We start from the raw sequence: 18,344 nt of genomic DNA on the forward strand, positions 1-18,344 counted from the left end.
CCACTCCCAAGGGGTGTCATGAGAGAGTCTGACAACCACTGAAGTGACAAAATCTCTCACAGTATGTTTAGAACAAATTTGGGGGAGCAGAGTGCCTCCTGTGCATAGTCCTTTGAATGACAGTATCTGGGTGGCTTGCTCATTCCACAAGTGAGAGTCGGGCCCTTTGGCTGCGCAGGACCCAAGGAGACAGTGTGATTCAACTTACGCTCATTCAGTGGAGACCATGTGAGTAACACCAGTGTGTTTGGAGGAGGCTGGGGAGAAGCAGAGAAAGCTGGGGCTGGTTCTTGGGGGACTTGGGGTTGGCGGGGAGAGCATGGCTTCTGGGGATGGTATAAGGAAGAGGAGGGCAGCCCCTGCCTGGTCCGGGGAGCAGGGGTGGGTGCCTTGGGAGGCATGATTTGGTAGGTGGTGTGGGCCATATGAGGGGAGACCTTAAATGCCACGGCAATGAGTTTGGCCCCTTGTATTTGGCGGGAAGGGTCCGGTTTAGGGATTCTGATGGATAGGTATAAGAATCAAAAGGGTCAGGGGAGGTGGAGAGGAGCTCTGGAGTCATTGTCACCTGTCCAGAGATAGACTGTCTTGTGAGACCTGCAGGTGGCATACCAGTGCCAGAGGCATTAGGGACGGACATTGGCACCCACAGGACAGCAGAGCTTCAGCTGAACCAACGGAGTGCAGGGGACTGAGGAGTTAGAAGTGGGGGCTTAGGGGCACCTGGGTGGCCCAGCCAGTGAAGCATCCTGAGCATGGCTCAGGTCATGATCTCATGGTTCATGGGCTTGAGCCCCACGTCAGGCTCTGTGCTGACAGCTCAGAGCCTGGAACCTGCTTCAGATTCTGTCTCCCTCTTTCTCTCAAAAATAAATAAACATTAAAAAAAAAAGTGGGAGTTTAGCACAGACTGGGTGTAGGAGTGGACTTTTTCTCCTTGAGGGGTACTGTTGGTGTCCCAGGGTCACAGAGATCTTCCTGCCCTGGTCTGGTTGGGCTCACCAATTCATAAGCCACTGTTTCTGTGGAATGAGCTGGTTTTCTACACTCTATACTGGGCCAGTCAGCTCGAATCATCAGTCAGTTTTGTACCAGGGTGCTCTTCAGAAAAGCTTTAAACCCAGGGACTGGCAAACTCAGATTTAAGAGTCAGCATGGCCCATAACTCCCTGTGAGGCCTTGGTCAAGATGCTCATTCTCTTGGGGTGGTTCACTTTCTTTATCTGCCAGGTTAGCAGAACGCTAACTCCCTGGGTTCTAGGCCAGAGCCTCTTAAATCCCTCCTGCCCTGGGTCAGGATTAGCCCTGCAGGCTTGGGTGGGACTGAACCTTCAGGTGGGAGGCCTCATGGCCACACTGTGGAGAAGACTAGCCTTGACACTGAGTGGCGTTTGAAAATTGTTCACTCACCCAGGGATTGATTCATTCTGCAAAACTAGTGAGGGTTCTCTTCCCATCCCCCTTGCCTGCTTTGGGATGGAATTGCTGAAATGACCTTGGCTTCGGGAAGCTGTCCCGTTTTCCGATTCTGCTCTCCTAAACATGGCCCCTGCCCTGTGCCTAGGGCTAGGCCTCATTCTCACACAGCTACCATCATTCCCTCTGGCCTTGTTGCGTGAGATCTCCTCTTAGCTTTCTCCTCCTTTCCTTTGCATCTGATTTCTTTTTTTTTTTTTTTAACGTTTATTTATTTTTGAGACAGAGAGAGACAGAGCATGAACAGGGGAGGGGCAGAGAGAGAGGGAGACACAGAATCCGAAGCAGGCTCCAGGCTCTGAGCCATCAGCCCAGAGCCCGACGCGGGCTCGAACTCATGGACCGCAAGATCGTGACCTGAGCTGGTCGGACGCTTAACCGACTGAACCACCCAGGCGCCCCCTTTGCATCTGATTTCAAACACCGGGCCTGATCTGCCCAACCAGGGCAACCCTGATGGTTTCAGCACATATGCTCACATATCTGCCTTCCCTTTACTCCTAAGATTATATCCTCAGCCCATTCCATGTGGCTCCCTAGTTTTGATCGTGCTCATTTAAGATGGCCGCATAATATTCTATCGAGGGAGTGCCTTCAATAAGCCGTGAGTTTGTTATGGGGCATTTCACTTGCTTTTAATTTTTGTTCTTTCAGCTAATGCTACATTGGCCATCTTTGTGTATTGCAGAATGATTTTATTACGTTGGCATTTATCTAGCTAATGGCAATGGCCCAAGATCACACAGAGAATCAGAATTTCTTTTTTCAAGAAAAATGTCGTGAAGATATATTTAAAATTTACTTTAAATGCTAGGAATGTTTTTGTTGTATTTTCCACGAATGAAGAAGCAGGGTAACAGTAATGTGAAATGAGATCTAAGAGAAAGGCTGTGTATTTACAAGTAATACATGACTTGTTGTTTGTTCCTAAGTGTAGAGGTGAGCCAGTACACTCTCTTAAGGAGTAATTTATCTGCTCAAATTGAGGACTTCTGTATCCCTATATTTTTGATGCTTTGATTAAAACAGTAAAATAAACAGTGATCCCTTGCTCATGATGTTTTTAAGAAATCCCCTACACCTGTTGGGATGAGCACTGGGTGTTGTAGGGAAGCTAATTTGGCAATAAATGATATGAAAAAAGAAAAAAAGAAAAAAAGAAAAAAGAAATGCCCTAAAGCAAGAAAAAGTAAATGGGATTTTTGAGGGGGGAAAAAACCTCCAATGTCTCCTTAAACCAGAACGAGCCTGTCCGGAAGTGCTCCCAGCAGTGGAAGCTACGATCGTCCAAGACCATCCTGCTGTGGAGCCAAGTGGAAGCAGGTTGCAAACTTGCTGAAACAGTTTGGTTTTTTGTTGGTCATAAGGAAATAACCAGAATGAAACCAACAAACCAGTGTCAATGACTTGGTTCTGAGTGTTCTTTTTAGCCTGGAATCCATGTGGCTTTGGGGTGACGGGGAAGGCTTCCTCTGCCCAGATGATCTGTCGTTGCTGTTTCAGTCTCTGGTTGATGATTACGTGGACCATTTCAACCGGCAAATGTCAGCTGAGTTGCCGGGAATAAAAACTGGGGAAGAAAACACCCAGTGCCCCCTTGTTTCTGAGGAGCCCACGAACTGGGAGTGGGAAGGAGAAAACAAGTCTAAAATTGGTGGTCCTTCACTGGAGGCTAAGAAGAGAGTCCTGGGGCAGTCAGCTCTACTCTGTTAGAGAAGAGAGAGGGATTCCATCTCCTCGGGAGGCTAGGGCGGGGACGGGGGTGTCAAGAAAGGTGTTGGGGGGGGGGAGTTGCTGTTGTCAGCACTAGAAAGGACTGGCTGAGATGGGACTGGACAGTCCCAGCAAAACAAAAAGGCTGACAGAGGAAATGGAGGTGGAAGGACATGGGGATATGTTTGGGGTTTGGCTGAAGCAGTGTTGCTTTAGGGCATGTATCAGATGCCAGGCTTGGGTCTAAGCACTTCCTATATATTACCTCATCTAATCCCTACAGCGACCCAAGGGGGGCGCTACCATTGCCTCCATTTTATAGATGAAGAAACAGACATAAAGTAACTCATCAACTGCCCAAGATCGTCCTGCTGTAGAGCCAAGATCAGACCCGGTTGGTTTGGCTCCAGAATCTCGGTTCCTAACCACAAAGCTGCCACGCCTCTGATATAGGGGGAGAACAGACACTAGAACCAGAGGCTTGGAGTGCCAGTGATTAGGGGTACCGAGGTGGGAGAGGGGTCTGGGTGGAGATGAAAGGGATTATAGGGTGGGGGTGGGGGAGTTTGCTGAGAGCCGAGGGGCCACAGGAAGAAAGAGCTTCTTGGGGCGGTGGGGGTGGGGTGGGGTGATGCTTTGTCTACAAGGCCCAGCACTGCAGAGTTCCACGAGGTGAGATCTAAGAGCAGGTCTGATCCAAGGTCTCCACGGGCGGGCCTCTGGAGACTGCACCGTGCTGTTCATTCTGGAGGGTTCTCTATTTTGAAGATGGCGAAGCAGGCACAGGCTTTGGGTATCATTAGCCGTGTCCTCGTGTGGGTAGAAAGAGATGAACATGACAGAGAGGGGCAGGTGAGAGCTGGCGTTGCTAATTTGGTAAACCCGGTGGCTCTTCTGCAGCCTAATGATGTCTGAAAGCTGTTTTCTATGCCGAGGCCCAAGCGTGACTCCCTTATCCGAATGCTGTAGCAATTGCTATTTTTCCTGGGAAATTGGGCCCATGTGGGCCCTGTGTGTGGTTTATTTGAGTTCCATTTTTATAACCTTATTACCTTGTCCCCATGATGCAAGGGGCCTCTCTTTTCTGGAGCTTTGCTGTGAAAATTGTTTCTTAAAAGGTACAAAGTGATCTCTCATCATTTAGATGGCGTTCTTTCCATAGTAGCACTTTTCTGCAGGCTGTGTGCCCGCTTTTCATCACCCCTGACACCAGTTGTCATGTTTTTCTGATCGTTGGCAATTTACTGGGATCTTTTAGGCAGTTCTTAAATCTCACTACCTAGGTGTTTGTCACAATTTCTTCCAGAAGAGTTTGTGCATTTAAATATCCATTCAACTTCTGCTGCAAAGTATGGCTCTGCCGATGACCTTGCTAGGGCCTAACACCCAGTCTTGTCCTCTGGCCTTGAGTTGATAACAATAGCAATTAGCATTTATGGAACCTGAGCTGTTATTAGGCACAGTACTGAGGGATTTATGTAGGGATTTATGTTCACGATCTTTTTTTTTTTTATTTTTTTTTATAAATTTTTTTTTTCAACGTTTATTTATTTTTGGGACAGAGAGAGACAGAGCATGAACGGGGGAGGGGCAGAGAGAGAGGGAGACACAGAATCGGAAACAGGCTCCTTCCGAGCCATCAGCCCAGAGCCTGACGCGGGGCTCGAACTCACGGACCGTGAGATCGTGACCTGGCTGAAGTCGGACACTTAACCGACTGCGCCACCCAGGCGCCCCTCACGATCTTAATTATTCCCGGTCTCGATAAAGAAAGTACTGTTACTTCCGCCATTTTACAGATGAAGAAAATGAGTATTAAAGAGGTAGAGTATCTTGCCCCAGGTTGCACAGCTAATAAATGGCAGAGCTGGGCCTCAACCCAGGCCCTCCTGACCTTGGAGCCCATGTACTTCATTCATTCACTCATTCAGTCAGTCATTCAACAATAAGTGATTGTTCATAACATGGCCAGCACTGTTCTAGACCCAGGGGATACAGCAAAGGAAAAAACAAAAAGCAAAAATTTCCTGCCTCTAGTTCACATTCAGATTTGGGGGGATAGAAAACAAAATAATAAAATACACATTATCCAATATGGTAATAAGATTATGGTGAAAAATAAAGCAAGGAGGTTGGCTAAGAAGTGTTAGGAGAATTTTAGAGTAGTCAGAGAAGGTCTCGTGGAGAAGGAGACCAAGCTGTTAGGTTAAGTAGCAAACAAACCCCTGAATCTCAGTGTTATCGACCCAAGAAAACATTATTTCTTGTACAGAAAAATTCCAGTTTGGCTGCTCCTTCTTTGTGGTTACCGAGGGACCCACATTCCTTATATCTTATGGCTCTGCCCTCTTTAAGGCCCTCAGATTGCTTTCCATTCAGCTGGAGGATGAATAAAAAGAGAGATGGTCTTGTGGGGAAGTTTTTGTATTTTTATTAAATTTTTTTTAATGTTTATTTTGAGAGAGAGAGAGAGAGAGAGAGAGAGAGAAAGAGAGAGAGAATCCCAAGCAGGCTCTGCACTATAAGTGTAGAGCCCAATGTGGGGCTCCACCTCACGAACCGCAAGGTCATGACCTGAGCCAAAATCAAGAGTCCGATGCTTAATTGACTAAGGCACCCATATGCCCCTTGTGGAGAACTTTTTATGGGCCAGTCTGGAAGGACTGGAAGGACACATCTGTCCCACCCATTGGTGAGAACTCAGTCACATGTTTACTTCTAACTACAAGGGAGGCTGTTGGGAAATAGAGTCTAGCCATGTGCCCCCAAGAAAAAAGAAATGGGCTTTTGTGAACTCGTACCATAGTGTATACTGTAGCGAATGAAGTGAAGAAGTGAGTTGTGTGTTGAACTGGGGAAAGAGCATTCGGGTATAGGAACAGCAGGGTAAAGATGGCCAGGGTGGCTGGAGTGCAGTGAGGAGAAGACAAGGAGGGACAGAAAGCAAGAAGAGGAAAGTCCACATGGCAACGAGGAAGTGTGAGGAGACCAGGTTGAGAATGAGGGTTCTAGCTTGGGCAACCAGCTAAGGCTGGGAAGACCAGGAGGAGTCTATGGTGCGACAGAACGGGTGCCTTCCAGGCATTTTAGAGCACATCTGGAAGGCTGGACTAACTGTGCTGTCCTTCAGGGAAGCCTCCATAGCGCTAAAGGTCTGGCTGCTGTGTAAAAATCCAAGGAGCACACATTCCAGGCAGAGAGAAAAAACAGATATGGGAAAAACACAGATATGGGAAATTTATATGATGTGCCTGTTGGGACTCCTGCTAGTGGAGGCATAAACGGGGAGTTACTGGTTCCGTAGTCGGGCAGGATGCTACAGGAGTTCACAAAAGGAAGGGGTTCCAGAATGGGAGTTGATGCTGCCGTCTGGCTCCCTGTCTGCTATTCTTTGTATGTTGGCATCAGTCTTTCCTACTGCAGATGGACCGTGCTCCTCGTGGGGGCACCACTGCTGACAGACCCAGTCCAGCAATTGCAGTGAAGGGACAACTCCTTTCTCTGCATCTATATGTCAGTTCTAGAGCAAGTCTCTGCCTGGCTTAGGTTGGATGTTGTGCCTGTCATTGCAGCCAGGGAGTGGAGTAGTCTAATCGCGCTGGACCATTTGCCCACCCTTGTTGGGGCCTTCATGGTCTTTTTTAAGAAGGCAGAAGAAAAGCATCTATGGAAAATAAAAAAAGAGTCTTTAGCATGGTTTACTGTACTATGTTGTGAAGAATTTATGGTACAACAAGGTAGGAACTCTTTGAGGAGTTTTAAACAGAGGACTTGATCATATTTAGGTTTTATTAAAAGTCATTACAGACACTGTGTCTGGGTTTGTGGTTGGAAATAAATAAGTGAGTAGAGGTTAGGAGGTTGCCACTGTAGCTCTAAGGAGAGCCGAAGAGACCTGAGCCAATTAAAGCCCTTAGTTGTGTCATTTGGACTTCACCTCCAGCCGTCCCACCGGTAAAGAGGAGTGGGAGAAAGTCTAGAGACAATGAGGCAACCAGGGCTTGGTGACCAGCTGGAGGAGGCAAGAAAAAGAGGGGCTTAAGGAGGATCCACCCCCCCACCACCAAGGGGGGGTAATAACTATTCTCCAGAAGGCTAGATTTATCTTTGGAAACCAGTTATTAAGTGGTAGCAGACTTGACATATCTTATGTGCTTCTTGAGAAATGTGAGTGCTGTTGGTTTTTTATGGTGCCTCAACTGGAAAAGGAAGCTGACTGATTGTATTTGTCTCCCTTTAAAGTTTCCTTTCTTTTTGCAATCAGATAATAGGAGCCACAGCCAGGACTGCCATTTGACAGATGGATGGGAGCTGGGCCCTGGCCCGAAGACCTTTCCTCCCCCCATGCCTGCCCCTGGGCCTGCAGGTCTACTTTATAAACATTCATCTCCTTGGCATTGGCCTTGCTAGGAAGGCTTTTCAGGATTTTAAGCAAAGAAATGACCTGTTCTGACTTATGTTGTGACCAGTTCCCTCCTGTACTGGGAATAGACTGTGGATGGAGGGAGGAGTGTTACCAAGAGCCAAAGCGCAGGGGAGGGGTGGGGGGCAGGCACACCTGTGCAGGGGCTGTTGTAATCAGCTATGTTGGTAATGGTGGAGGGGGTGAGAAATGGTCATGTTCTGAATATATTTTGAAGTACAAACCAATTTTGGTGAGGATTGGATATGGAGCAAGACAGAGGAGACAAGAATGACTCTATGAACGTTTTGGCCTGGGCAACTTGAGAACGTTGTCTTTAGCCTGATATGGGGAACACTTGGAGGAGCAGGTCTGGGGGAAGGCCAGGGGTCGGCACTGGACATGTTAAGTTTGGGACATTGAACATGACTTACACAGAGCTCGTATTTGACATCTTACTTGAAGCGGGCAGTTGGATATATCCTACCAGCCAGGAGTTAAAGGAGAGGTCCGGGCTTGGAGAAAAATCTGGGCATCCTCAGCATACAAATGGTATCTGAATCCCTGACATTAGGCAAAATCACCGAGGGGTGACTGAAGGCATACAGAGAAGAGATGAGAATGAGGCCTGAGCCCCGGGACACTCTGACATTGAGTGGCAAGGAGAGAAGGAAAAACCAGCAAAAGGAAAGAACAGCCAGTGAGAAACAGCGGGCAGAAAACAAGAGTGCTGTCCTAGAAGCCAAGTGAAAGGAGTCGTCAAGCAAAAGGGAATGGTTTACTGATATCAAGAGCTTTTAGACAAAGACTAAGGCTTGCCCGTTGGGTCTGGCAACATGGAGGACAGGCCAAGTGCATGTTCTGGACAAGAGCTTAACCTCTCAAAAGAAGTCACAGTTTGCCCACTGAAGAAGAATACAGTTGTGCAAAACAGGATTGCTGTAGATTGAAAGAAATCCAAGAACGATGAAGACAGTGCCATGGGCGTCCAGTGCTATGGGACAGCCCTTCTGGCTTTTGTGAGGAGGGTTGAGGTCAGATTCATTCATGTCTTTATCCAGCATTTATTCATTTCACAAAAATATACTGGGTTTCAGAGACTGGGAGTAAGGGTTGGGGGAAAGGGAGAACGTGGAGTCATCATTTAATGGGTATAGAGTTTCAGTTTTGTGGAAAAGAGTTCTGGAGACGGATGGTGGTAATGGTTACACAGTAACACAAACGTGTTAATACCACTGAGCCATATACCTGAAAATGGTTAAGATTATAAATTTTCTGTTATGTATGTTTTAACACACACACACACACACACACACACACACACACACACAAATGAGAGAGAGAGAGGAAAAAAAAAAAACAACTTATTGGCCCCATCATGAACTTGGTCTGGGACATAGTGTTTGAAATGGATGGCATTTCAATAGGAGATAATTTGGAGGGAAGGGAAGAAGGACCTCCAGCTGGAGGGAATACAGAGAAGGCCCGCTATCAGGCCTGTTTGTCTGGATTGTGGGGTCAGTGGGGGAGGCCACTTGAGCTGAGGCTGTGGACTCAGGCTGGGCCAGTTCGTGCAGGCCTGGCAGCCTGCTTACGGAGTTGGGCTTGCCTTCTTAGATTCTGGAAGCCTCTGAAGGCTCTCAGCCCAGGGGAGTGTCATTCCAAAGGTGTGCATTCAGACCATTAATCTCATGAATCCTTCCTGTTAAGCCATTGCTTATTAAAAGCAGTGGGATTGAGGCATGCCTTTCTATAGGGAAAATTGTGATCAAGCAGAATTTTCAATACCCAGGCATGTGGTAATGAATTAAGTGGGTTGTTTTTCCTCACATTTTTACAAATATTTATTGAAGACTACCTAAATGCCCGCAGCGTTCTAGGCAGTGGGGTGAGAGTAGGGGTAAATTTAACAGGCCTCTTCTCTTGAAAAGCCTAGACTCTAGGGACCCCCATTCCTAAATAAGAAATTATGCTCCCACGTGTCACGTGTTGCCATAAATGTCTCGCCATGGGAGAGTTCCATGGGAACTGAGAGGGGGATGTGCCCGGCTTGCTGGGGACACTGGGGAGGCTTCTTAGGGAAAGACTGTCCAGTGGATTTGAAAAATGAGCACAATTTTCTGGGCAAAGTAACAGAAATGGGCATCCTGAGAGGATGGTAAATCAAAACTTATTGGGGGCTGTAAATTGAAAGACGGTATATAAATAGCCTCTCTTAAGCTGAACTCTTATTTCGTTGGCTTTAGGTGGTGCTGGCTAGAGTGCACGCATTTGGACCCAAGCTTAACTTTTCAAATGTGGAATCCTAGGCCTTCACTGGTAAGTTTGTTTGATGCCTTCTTACCAAATTATGCTGTTGAGGATCGGTATTTGGAATAAAGGGCAAGAAAGTTATCATTGGCACAGCTCTGTGGAGGTTACCAAGCCTAGACTCTAGAGAAGCCTGTAGTACATGCAGAAGGGATCCACAGGAGAAGTGAAATTTCACTGTAGGTTTATGAAGTAGATGCTCTGGAGGGGCATCCAGGAGGTGTAAGGCTCATGGCACCCAGGCTCCTGGCAGGGCGGGCTTTGGCTGGGTTTTGAAGGAAAAATCCGGAGAAGAGTGAGATAAGGTTTTCGGGTTTGAGAAAGTGGGCGTAAGACACAAAGACAGTGGGCTCAGCAACAGACCCACAGGAGCAAGAGCTTCAGAGGAGTCATGGGCCAGACCTTTGGCAAGAGATGATTGTTCTAGACCAGGGTCAGCAAACTTCTTCTGTAAAAGGTCAGACGGTAAATATTTTTGACTTCATAGGCCATGCGGTCTCTATCACAGCTACTCTGCTCTGCTGTTGTAGCATGAAAGCAGCTATGAATGAATGGGCACCGCTGGGTGCCAGTAAAGCTTTATTTACAAAAACAGGTGGTAGGTAGGATTTGGCCTGTGGGCTGTTGTTTGCAGACTCCTTCTCTGGACCCTGAATATCAGGCTAAGGCACTTGGACTTTGTCCTGGAGGCAGTGGGAAGCCATTGAGGTTATTTGGGGAAAAGAAGTGAAATGGCAGAAGCGACACGCTAGGACCGGACCGTTCTTCTCATAGCTGGACAGGAGGCATGGGGCTTGTTCAAAGGAACAGCAGCAATCTGCGCATGATGGCATGTGGTTAACGGTGGTGAAAACAGGGGCAAAGGACCAATAGAAGAGCTATTGCAAAGGGAGATCATAGGATTTACAGTATTCTTAGACTTTAAGAACAGGAGCCAAAGAAAATGGAAGTTTAAACTTGGTGGTTCACAGTGGCATCACTGGCACATGTAGACATTGGAGACTGAGAGGGGTAGTTGGTGCATCTGGTTTTAGATACACTGAATTCAGGATGACAGTGGTTCATCCACAGGAAATGTCCCGTAGACAATTGGAAGTGCAGGGCTGAAGCTGGGACTGAGAGGGTTTGGTCTGGAGGTGTGGAAGGGAGGCCGTAGGATTAAATGAGTTCTCCCCATGATGAGCGGAGAGCTGAGCCTTGGGGAATGTGCCTAATTCCAGATGGAAGAAAAAGGTAGAAGAGAACCAAAGGCCAAGGAGGAGAGAGTCCCAGGAAGGGAAGAGAAGGGGGCAGCAGGGACCATGGAGAAGGAAGTTGAAGGAAGGCTGCTGACTTGGTGACACGTTGGTTACAGGTGGCCTTGAGGAACAGGATGCCACAGGAGGAGAATGGGGGATGAGGGCTCCAGGCTGCACAGGGTTGGACATAAATGAGGGATAAAGAATCGAAGACACTAGGAAAATAGACCACCCATAGAGAGTGTGGGCCTTAAAAGAAGGGAGTACACATTTGCATGTCGCAGTTACCTTTTCTTTAGGTCTGAGGCAGGCACAGCATGCTGCGACCGGTGCCCTTTTCCTTCTCTGGAGCCAAGCGGTGCTTGGGGGTTTGTGTGCACCCTGGGCTGGTGACTGTGTTCTTATGCGCCCTTGGAGGCGTGGTGCTCACGGCTGTGCCGCAGCTTGCACACGGAACCCAGCCCACGTCTGGGTTCCAGAAGACAAGATGCGATCTGTCGGCGAAAGAGTTGCATTTGCCACAATGGAGGGGAAGAGAGGGTAGACCAGGAGACTGAAATGAGACCTCTTACTGGAGGGTCGGCCCATGTATGGGAGTTTGAGATACTTCCTCAGGTCATCCGGCCAGGTTATCAATTTGTGCTCTGAGCATTTTGAGTGTACGTTCTTTGGTTTGGATTCTAAGTCACATTTGGCTTGGTTTGTGTGAATGTAGCAGTTTGAGATCTGGGAACAAAGGCAGCAGGTGTAAGTGGTTCAGAGCCACCATTTATGGAGCCCTCGGTAGGTCCCCAGCACGGTGCTGGTGCTCTACAGGTGTCGTTTTAGGTCCTCTCTGCGACGGCCTCCAACACGGGGAGTTCGTTTTCTCACGTCAGTAGTGAGGAAATCAGATCATAAAGAGGCTGAGTAACCTGCCCAAGGTTACAGGAGATTTGAACCCAGATCTGACCCCCGGGTGACTCTGCTTCCTGTTTTCTCTCACCTGAGTCTGGAATTACTCCTCCCACTTACGTAGAAGGACTAGGGACGGGCTGAGCTATGCGGGTTAAATATTCAGAGCCTAGTGTGGGTGTTTCCACTTCCTAGGAGTCTGGTGAAAGGGTGGAGGAAGTGTGGGATCTCTGCAAGAAATCAAGACCAAACCTGAATCGTTTAACTGTTTCCCCAGGTAAAAATTTCCTGGGTTGGAGGAACTTGGAGAAGGTTGACAGTCGTGGGCTTGGAAAGGAAATATCACTGGAAGGCATGACAGATTTCGGCCCTAGCTCTGCGGCAATTATAATCGACTTTTTGTTTAAATATTTGGTATTTGTCTCTGCTCACCTTCCACTTTAAGCTGTGAGGGCCGGGTGTTTCCCCCCACACCCCCAGCATCTATCATGGCTTGGGCATGTCCTATGTGCTCAGTGAATATTTGCTGTTTGTAATGAGCCAAGAGGCTTGGGACAAGGTGCTTAACCTCTGTGTGCCAGGCACTGACTCTTGGCACCGTGGCTGTAGAGGTGACACGGCCTCTTGTCCTCATGAGGCTACTCCTGAGAAGATGTTTCTAGTAGGGGAGACAGACAGAATAAAGGTATGAGACGTGGTGTGTAAGGTCAGGCAGGCGTGATCATGCCCTGAAGTAAAATAAAGGGAGAGGGTGGCCAACAGTTTAGTTAGGGTCATCGGAAGGCCCCACCAAGAAATGAAGCAAGACAGTGAGGCTGTTGGGGGAAAAGTCATAATTCTGTTTGAGACTTCTACAGACGTCAGCTGAACTGTCAACACTCCTTAATTCTTTTGCTGGGCCGTGGCTGCTAACACCTAACTGCTTCCATCAGTGAGGACTCCCTTTTCCGGCCCCTCGTCTGTGGCCTCTGAACTGTCTCTTCCCCTCCTCGGTAGGTGCTCCCTCGCCTCGCCTCGCCTCACCTTGCCTGCCTCTCCAGGTTCTCCTCCAGCCCCAAAGCCCTTGCCTCCACAGCCTGCTTTGCTAGTGCTCTTTCTTCTGTCCTTAGCTTGGTAGGGTTTTGCTTGGTCCCTTTCTCATCACCGCGAGGATTCTCCCCGGCGGAGCCTGTGCAGTGCTCCTTTCTACCCTGCAGTCATCCAGCACTACATATCCAGCACAGAACCTCCTCCTAGGCTGCGCTGCTGGCTGCTGTCCACTGCCCGCGGGCACCTCGGGCCCATCCCTGCCCCGCGGCCAGGTGCGTCTGTCTCCCTGTGTCACCTGCCGTGCCTGGGACTGCAGCCCCAAGTTGCGTCTCCTTCACGAGTCGTCCTTTGTCCTTTCCCTCCGCTGTCCTGTTCTGTGGGTGACCATCCTAGTAAAGAGGGTGCCTTCTCACTTGTCCACTCCCTTCTCTTCCCTCCCTACTCCTTCCCTTAGGACTCATCATTTGGATTTCTTTCAAAAGCCTCTTAATTGCTCTTCCTGTGTCCATTTTTGTCCTCCCTCATTCCACCCCCACACTCCTTATCAGCATGATGTTTATAACTCACACATCTGATCATGGCTTTCTTCTGCTTAAAGCTCTCCAAGGGCTCCTTATTGCTTGCAGGATAAAACCTAAGCTCCTTGGTAGGCCTGCAGGCTTTCATGATCTGGCCTGTGGGCACATTCCTCATGTATTTCTAACCTCGGCCCAGCCTCCCACCAGCCATCACCTCTGGGCCCTCTGGGGAATGACCTGCGCCCTGCTCCCCATTTCAGTAGCTCAGTTCAGGTTTCCAGTCTTCCGGACACCTTCCTTCCCCCGTTGCTCCTCGCTGTGACCTGGGGACGACCTTCCTCCTGTCTCCCACAACACCCTGCATTTCTCTCTTCCAAAGTGCTTATCAGCACGCTGTTGATTTACTACTTGTTATGCTCAGTAAACTGAGCTCCTTAAGGGTGGGGACCACACATGCGTGTGTGCGTGTACACACACACACACACACACACACACACACACACTCTTGGTTCTCAGCACCAGCATAGTACATCCGGCTCAGGAAGTGTGTGTTGAAGCAAGGATAGTAAAGTCTGTTTGCGCAGACTTAGAACGTGATCAAATGTACTTGAAATTGGAGGTTCATCGGCCGTGGGGTTGGGCAGAGCCACCCGCCTGTCCCCTCAGCTTTGAGTGCAGGAGGCATTGCTCTGGGTGTGGGTGTGTGGCCGCCTGCTGTGTCTCCCGGCATGCTGGGGCCTCAGGAATGTAACTTCCTTACATTCGTTGCCCCTGACTTTCAAAAAACTCCCTTGTCGATGGACCAGTAACAGCAATTCAAAATGAAAAATAACCCATCAAGGAATGCTCAGGAGTGAGGTCTGCCCAGCTTCAGCCTGGGTGAATCCCAGATTTCCTAAATTAGCCAAAATGACGATTCTTGCTAACCGCTGACAGCTTTTCTCCCCCATCACCTAGCTGAGAATACTTTTCTGGCTAGGGGGTGAGGACAAGCTAGCAGTCCTTTGTGGACACGCCCGGGGGCTTCTTTATCTGCCCTTGGAGCCCTGTAAAGTCCTCGGTGAACACCGACAAGTGGTGCAGGAAGAGGCTCAGACCCTGCAGATGCCAGGTCAGCGTCTGTACTCCCCATGGGAGTGGGCACAGCGCACCCGGGTGCTAGTCAGTACGTGCTCGTGTTTTCACACGGGGCCATCGGCTCAACGCTCGTTGCGTCCTCTCCACTTCCTAGTTTTGCCACAGACCCGGGGAATTGTACTGAACGTGCAGCTTTTGCGTGGGGGCTCACGGCAAGCTGGGAGGGCTTCCTAGAGGATGTAGCCGTTCTTACCACGGAGGCGTCCTGCTGACCAGGGTGCTCCAGCTGGCACTTGGAGCTGCTGTCCTCATCCGGAGGTGTCCTCAGGGACTTTTTAAAAGCTACCCGCCGCATGGATGCATTTTCCTTTTGGTTTGTCTGGTCCATGCCCACTCTGTGCCTTCAGACCTCTGCTGATGGGCCGCCTCCTAGGAAGTGTCCGCTGACCTCCCCGATAAGAAACCTGGGTCTGATCGTCACCATCACTGTTCTCGTCACATACCACTTACGGCTCGCTGGCTGCTTGGCAAGCCCAGGCAGAGTGCTTGGCCGGCAGGCACGTGGTGGCAGGGCCTCGGCAGGTGTTGGCTGTGGCAAGTGTCATCATTATGATTGCACACGCCCCCTCTGAGGGGACCGAGGCCCAGGTCAACACGGGACATGCGAGCGGGGGTTTGCCGCATGTGCCGACCAGGTTGGCGCCCTTCCCCTTCCCTCCTGCACCGCGGTCCCTCTGCCACGCGTGCCCGCAGCCCGCACTCCCGCTCATTTGCAGTGCTCGCCACAGAGGCCGGTTTTCGTTTACTTGTGTGGTTGTAGATCGGTGAACGTTTGCCCCTCTACTGGACAGCCTGGTGAGCCCAGGACTGTGGGGGTCTGCCCTGTAGGTAGGTGTGCCACACGGACTTGCTCCACAGCCTGCCTCACGTCCCGCTTTTTCTCCCTGCCCCCTGCACCACGCGCATCTGGTGAGATGGGCCACAGGGGCCCCCCAGGACCCCCACACGCTTTAGCCTGTACCCCTCACCTGTTTCCATGTCAGAGCCGCTGTGCTGAGGAAGGGTCTGTGCCTCGCCGGGATGCCTTTGTCTCAGACCCCCGGGACCACTCCTTCTGTCTTTTTCTCCACCTCCTCCTCCTTTTGTAAGGAAGTGGACCCTGTTCTCCCCTTAGGATAGAGCCAGCACCTTCCTGTGGCCCTGCACACACTCTGGGGGATGGCTCTGACCACCGAGGGCCATCGTGATCTGTGTGCCTGCCCTCCTTGTCCTTCTGGCACCCCTGGGGACCAGCCGTGGCGTGGTGTCTGTGGCAGGGCAGTACCTTGCATAGTCAGGGCCGAGGGGTCTGTGGAATTGGGGAAGGGAGCACAGAGGTTACCGCCTTAAGGGCAGCTGCTGGACGATGCAGTTTGCGTGTGTGTGTGCCTGTGTTGGTGAGTGTATGTGTATGAACGGGGCTGTGTGTGTGTTTCTTGCTCCGTGTTTTTGTTTGCATAATTTATCCTTGTGCACATTGGAGACAGTGTCTCCCTCTTTCACGGGTCTGGTTTGGGGCCTCGAATAATAGATATTTCATAGCCGTTGGCTAAATAAATATTTTCTCCTTTCCCAAGCTGCAGGCGCCTCCCCTCTCCTCCACCCGCCTCTTTCGTACCTCAGTGACCGTTTCACAGGGTTGTTGTGACTTGTCAGCACCCGCTTCCCAGACCCTATTCAGACAGCGGTGACGTGAAAGCCCCATCTAGACCCCAGCAGGCCTGGCTACCCTCCTTAAGCTGGCAGCGAGGAAGCCGGTCCCCCAGGGGCACCTCACCAGGCCTCCGGGGCCCTGTAGGGCCAGGCTGGCTGAGCCCGGAGTGATTCATACCAGTTTTGAGTGGGAAAAATAAAAATAAAAAAAATGGCTTCTGACCAAGTAGGGAAAGTGGGTGTGGGGGAGGAGCAGCAGAAGGACCCTGGCCACGCCTTGGGTACACTTGCCAGCAGCAAATTGAGATTGGCTTAGAGCACGGGCCCCAGCAGACCTGCTTCAGTATTTCAGCTCTGTGCCTGCTGATGGTGTAACTCAGACTGCCCACCCAAGTTCTGTAGGCCTCGGTTTCCTCCCCTGCCGCACGGGATGGTGATCCTCGTGATCACCTCTGTGAGGCTCGTGTGAAGGGGAAATGAAAGTGTGCTTAGCCCTGGCATGTAGCAAATGCCAAATAATCTGTTATCATTGTTGCTTTTGAAAGGTAGTGTCATTAGCAGTAACTGTAAGACGACTTTGGACGAGATACAAAGTCTACGATGCAGTTAAAGGCTCCGAGGAGTGAGCTAGTGCTTCAGAAAAGCACTTTGTGAGTTGCAGTTTATGTGCAGATATTGTTATTAGCACAAATATAGCTGTGACTTTTTTGGCTTTGGGAAAAATGAGCACAGTTTTCTGATGTTGACTCTAAAGTCTTGGTTGAGTTTGGTTTTGGTTCTGGAGGGAGATTCGTCAGGCCTCTCTTGGAATCTTGCCCAGAGGCTGCATGACCCACACTGGTGCTCCCGGATGCCGAATGCCTGAGTGACACCTAGCATCTGTACTTGATGTTGTTATTTTCAATGCCCTACGATAAACATAGTCGAGTAAGTTCTTGGAGATTCATTGACAGTAAATTGTGGAAATTTGCTCTGGACCTGGGAAGTTCTCCCTCTCAAGTGTCTCATGCCTGGTATAGCCAACAAATTTTAACAATTTCTTCAGAATTTGACCCAGACAACTACCATTGTTTCCTCAAGTACGTTAGAAATATTTTCTTACTTATCAAACACTTGACTCTCGTTCCATATTATTTGTCTGCCTCCTCCCATCCTTCTAAAAATTAAATTGCACAAAGATGACCCATTAAGAAAATGTAGATAGTTTCAGGCCGAGGTTGAGAACTTGATTCATGGGCTGCATCTGGCTGGCAGATGTATTTTGTCAGTGCTCACGACATTGTAAAACTTTGGAATATGTGTCCAACACTTGACACGTGGTAGATATTGTCTAGAAATCTGGGTTTCTAACCTGCGTGAAAAATCGGAGGTCTGATGGCATTGGGGAAGAGTGGTGGTCCCTCCTCCAGTGGCTTCTCTGGCTTGCCCAGCCCTGCCCAGCTGTTCACCCTTACCCACCCTTGCCCAGCCCTGCCCAGCTGCTCACCTGGCCTGCAGGTCACAGACTGGGCGGTCTCTCCTAAACGTAACCCAACACCTCGTAGACACTGAATTGATTTAGGATTATTTTGTTTCATCAGCAACTTTGGCCTTAGATAGGAAGGTTACTTCACCCCATAAGCTGGGATTTTATGAGAACCCAAGTGACTATAGTGTTTTACATAGGCCCGTTTTGGATTTGGGGGAGTCACTGTCTCTCCTCCCCATGGGATTTCCTCATCAAGCAGTTTTTAAGAACTCTTCAGTGGTGACTCAATCAGTCAACATACAGTGTTGGGTAATGCAGGATATCAATTTTGATGGCCCCTATTTAAGAGAGGCTGCCAACAAGTGAACTTGAATTCAGTAATTTATGATGTTATAAATTTTGACTAAGACACTTAGTCCTTTTTATTAGCCTGCTTGTTGAAATAGTTGTAATTCGGTAGAATTCTTATTGAAATAGCTGAGGGATTTGAGATTCTCAGTCCCGGAGACGATCCCCACCTGTAGTCT

At 49.4% G+C, this 18,344-nt stretch overlaps 1 protein-coding gene across 5 annotated transcripts in view; it reads left to right on the forward strand.

Moving 5' to 3' along the window:
* The window catches only part of ARNTL (aryl hydrocarbon receptor nuclear translocator like), a 99,937-nt gene that overhangs the window by 20,216 nt on the left and 61,377 nt on the right, over positions 1-18,344 (forward strand). For 4 of the 5 annotated variants that reach the window (XM_043580707.1, XM_043580706.1, XM_043580704.1 and 1 more), the window contains exon 2: positions 9,838-9,910. The exons of the other annotated variant lie outside the window; for it this stretch is intronic. The gene's annotated coding sequence lies outside the window, so the exon portion shown is untranslated. The remainder of the gene's footprint in view (positions 1-9,837; positions 9,911-18,344) is intronic. 5 annotated transcript variants of the gene reach the window in all.

The sequence above is a fragment of the Prionailurus bengalensis genome, chromosome D1 (assembly GCF_016509475.1).
Source record: "Prionailurus bengalensis isolate Pbe53 chromosome D1, Fcat_Pben_1.1_paternal_pri, whole genome shotgun sequence".
In the NCBI taxonomy this organism is placed as follows: Eukaryota; Metazoa; Chordata; class Mammalia; order Carnivora; family Felidae; genus Prionailurus; species Prionailurus bengalensis.